The sequence below is a fragment of the Ixodes scapularis genome, unplaced genomic scaffold (assembly GCF_016920785.2).
Source record: "Ixodes scapularis isolate PalLabHiFi unplaced genomic scaffold, ASM1692078v2 PGA_scaffold0__279_contigs__length_252992795, whole genome shotgun sequence".
Taxonomy (NCBI): Eukaryota; Metazoa; Arthropoda; class Arachnida; order Ixodida; family Ixodidae; genus Ixodes; species Ixodes scapularis.
In genome coordinates, this window is record NW_024609835.1 from 106,853,617 (window position 1) to 106,858,170 (window position 4,554).

Genomic DNA, 4,554 nt, shown 5'->3' on the forward strand with positions numbered 1-4,554 from the left:
TGATTTATGGAGGTCGTTGGGCAGCGGCGTAGACTTTTAATTTTTATGGGGGGCAGGCTGAGAAGTACTCTGGGGGGTGCACGTTACCTCTTCGCCAGAACTGGAGATTGAAGCTAACGAAAGCACGCTGGGATTTCATTTGCCATGTATTTTGTCAATAAAGGCAACCAGGGCGTTATTTTGTTTACATGCCCCTACTAGAAGCTCGTTACATGGCACGTAAACAGCCTCTCGGTAAGGATCATGGCCCGGTCTCGGGGGAGGGGGGGGGGGGGGGGGGGGGGGGGGGCGGGGGGGGGGGGGTGCTCTGCCTCTTTTTCCCCCCCCCCCCCCTCCCCAGATCTTACTAGGGGGCACGAGCCCCGATGCCCCCCCCCCCCCCCCCCCCGAAGTCTACGCCTATGTCGTTGGGTACAATAATAACCTTCTCTAATCAAATTTTGCGAACGTCGCGTAATTATGCACGTTGTTCGTAAACGTGCTTTCAATTAGTTGGTATGCACACCAGCCTATTATGACTTTCGTTCCCGTTTTCGTCGAAACATTCCTCACTTCTTCGCGCCCTCGAGTAAATATCGCTCGGCGACAGAGCGCTCTTTCTGGCGCGCGGACAAAGTTTGGTCACCCAAGACGCCTTCAAGATTAAAACTCCTTGCTTTCAAAGCCCACCAAATTCCTCCGTCCCAAGTCGTTTCCGCGTGGCGAACATTCGTTGACTTTTCTGTCTCCCACGAAACGCACGACCAACGCTCTTTCCACGTCCCTCGGTGCCTTCTTGTATCTTCTCTCGATCGCAGTGCATGCGATCACCGCGGATGTCGCTTATTTCATTAACGAGCTTCAAAATTAACATAGTTTATAGGCGGCCGTGCATCGCGCACATACCCCGTCCGGTAGTTTGAACAGAGAACGAGGGATCAAGATGGGCCCTAGACGGGATTCCATTAAGCGCCGTGGGAAGCTCGGCGCTGCCCGTGTGCTGACCTCCCTAATTGAAGGCTGTCCCTCGAAGAGGATAAATTAAGACAAGAAACGAGCCTCTATAATTAGGCAGCTCTGGAGACCGTGGCTAGACAAAATTATGGTTCTTTTGAGGCCGATGGAGACAAACAGGGCATTGTACAAGATTGCTCGAGGATCGTAGGCCTCAGGCTCTGCTCTTGTTTTGTATTCTGTAGAGGGTCAGTCGACTTGGTATTAAACAGCTAGGCTGAATTAGGTCTCATTTAAGTTGTTGAAACGATCTACGCTGCTCGTCCTGCATGTCATATTGGGAGCAACAAAAACAAAATACAGGAGGACACTCAAGAATGCTAGCGTTTAGGAATGCGAAAACATTCGTATACGTAGCGTATTCCTACAAGCTGCGCCGCCGCGCTGAGCCCGGCCGGGCGACCTCTGCGGAGGCTACCCGGCCGGCTCTGCGGTCCGCCACCCTCTCCCTCTTACCGGCGGCCGGGCCGCCACGAGCCAGCCAATGGGAGTTTATCTATCAATTCGCTGCTACAGACCGCAGCGTTCGGCCCCTGGGACAGGAGAATTTAGGTGCCTTTTGGCCCGGCTTCAAAAGCTGATAACGCGGGTTCGCTCCATGGGTCAGTTAATGCTTTCGCACTAAAACTGCGTGTGATTATTTCTACCACACATTTTTTGCAGTATTTTGCGTGGACCGTAGTTCTCAAATTAAACCTTGTTAACCTAAAATGAGGATGTGCACCGACATAACATTGAGATGTCCTGGAAATAATGAAGTATCAAAGATGTAAATTGATCCGGAAATGTTTCGTAATTAATTTTCCGACAAACTGTACGTAGAGCCCTGCACATCTCCAGAGTACCCGCGGGTCATCAGCAGATAGATCTGGTGGATTGCGGATCGGATGCGGTTATTCGCGAGTCCGGGTCTAAATTTTTGCCGATATGGCCCATAAACGTATACAACTGCAGAGTGTATGGTGAATAAGTGAGTGATAAACTATTAAATGCATCATCGAATGTTTTTGCGGGGCAAATTATTTTTTTAGAGCGGAAGCTACCAATTACGGATAATTTTTTTTTTAAGCCAAGAAAGACCGATTTTTACCAAAGATTGCTTTAGATCGTTCTATCTCGCCAAAAATACTACCCTTATAAAAAAGACGAAAAAATGCAGGGGCATCAATTGTCCCGGGAAAGCATGTTACTGTTTTGCAGAAAGAGAACTGAAAACGTCCTTTGGGCAAAGAAATCTTAGAACGTAGAAGCCACAAGGAAGTAGAAGGCGCTTTCCCCCCTCGGTGTTCTCGCGTCTTGCTAGGTATGTACGAGTACATGGATATATAGAGAGAACATAAGATCAGATTTCTTGGCCCGCATACAAAAACTATGCGTCGCAGGAAAGCAGAAACTCGGTGAGAATGTGAGGCTAGCGGTGGTGATCAAATTCGAAAGTTTGAGCACATGAGCTTACTTGGATCAAGATATACAAAACAAAAACAAAATTTCTTCACAAACCGACGCCCACCAAAGCCTAATATTCATCAAATTGAAATTGGAGACGGTGGGCACCTGTAACAATTACGAAAGTGAAAAAAAACCTCGGTCTGCAAGAAAGAAACAATATCACAAGAGTCGCTGCAGTCCCTGGGACTTTGCCCGCGCGACGGGTATTGAACGAAGCATATAACCCTAATTTTCGTTTTCTTAAATCCCCCCTGTAAACCGTCCCCTCCAGGCTGTCGCGCCATCCGTATCTTAATAAAGCGTAACAACAACATATTTCTACCTAACAAGTGTTTTTACTGAAATAAATGCTACAGGCGCACACAGTCTCAAATCTCGATTTAATACAAATATTAGGCTTAAATATGAACGCCGGCTAGTAGAAATATTTATTCTTTTGTATCTTTTGATCTAGACAACGTCAGGGGCTCAAACTTCCGTATTTTATCAAAACCGCTAGCTTCACATTCTCACCGAGTTGCAGCTTTCTGCAATCCGTAGCTTATTCATGCAATAAAAAAAAACAGCGCAGAAGATATACAAGAAGAAGGAAAACGGGACAGGGCGCCTTGTCATATTTCCTTTCCTCTCAGTCCCTGTATTTTCTCGGCCTTGTGTTTTCTCTTGCAATGAACCAACTGGCCAAATTCACCCCTTTACTGCAGTTTACTTATGCGGCCGAAAACAGAATTTTATTTCCTTCATCTTACCCTGTACTTCTCTGCTGTGAGTGATCACCTTTCCTCTACCACTCCTTTATTGCGTAACCTAAAGAAAATTACGCAATGTTAGTAGCCTGCCCTTTGTCGACTTTTATGTTTAGAAAATGCGTGTCTGGTTGAAGTGACTGTCGCAAAGCAAGAAAGGGAGAAAAAAAATATTAAAATGGTATTCTTTTTCAGCGTGTATTCTGGGCAGAGTGTTGCAGGGTCCTAGGACGACCTCATAACTGCGATCATCTTTCTAGCTGCGCGAAGTGTCTCTCGTAAGATGATCACTTAAAATATTACGATAAAATGCGATAAAATTACCTTAACCGCATTCTAGCTCGAGGGGGTTATTCTACAATGATAAGCAAACGGCTTATAAAATGCCACCCAGATGCGTTTTTTTCTTTATTAGTGTTGCATTTTATGATTTAAAATGAATAAGCGGATTTCAGGTAGGATGCGCTTCCGATTTTTTAGATGCGGTTCAGATCCGAATACAAAGTCTGCGGATGCGGATCGAATGCGGATGATTAAAATGTCATCCGCGGAGAGCTTTAACTATAACCATTCATTTTTACGGTATACTATTTGGAACAACCACTGAATACAAATAAAAAAACGTAAACTATTTTGTTTCACTTTATTTAAACACATATTGCTAAAACAAGGCAAACTAAGATACAATACCATATTCATGTCATATCTAGAAACACAATAGTGTGTATTATAATTGTGTAAGTCTTTCAACGTGATGCGTAACTTCCATCCATAAGCAATGCTGAAGTTTTTTTCCAGATCTCAAACTCACAATTATGCATAATTAATCTTAAATACGCGAAAGAATTCAGATATGCACAGTTTCTGATAACTTAAAGGAAAGATGAAGGACTTTTGTATCACTCTGAGTATGAAGCGAACTTCGATATTTCGTTGTCTCGTGAATTCAGTTATCGCACTTAACTTGTGTAGATGTATACGTAAATTGAACTTATTACTAAAAAAAGAAACAGAAAAACACGTGCAGCGATTTTTGCAGGGCCATACTGCGGGCCTCTCTACGTCCCCGTTATGTTCCTAAAGCGTCGTGACGCCATCCTCAGCATCCGCAAACCAGCACCTGCGAGCAAGGTTCATCTGACCCCGACGAGGACGTCACTTTTGTCAGTTTTTCTCTCTGCTCTCGCGCTCTCCTTCTCTCGGCGCACCGCAACGGGCTGGGCTACGTCGACATTTTATTGGACGATTACGATGCTCTTACTTAGGCAATCTAAAGAAAACTTAAGCGATCAGTTCTTAAAGTTCCCACTTCGAAAAAATATTCAGTTTTTTTCTTTTCTATAATTCAGAAACCTGTTCAGCTTTC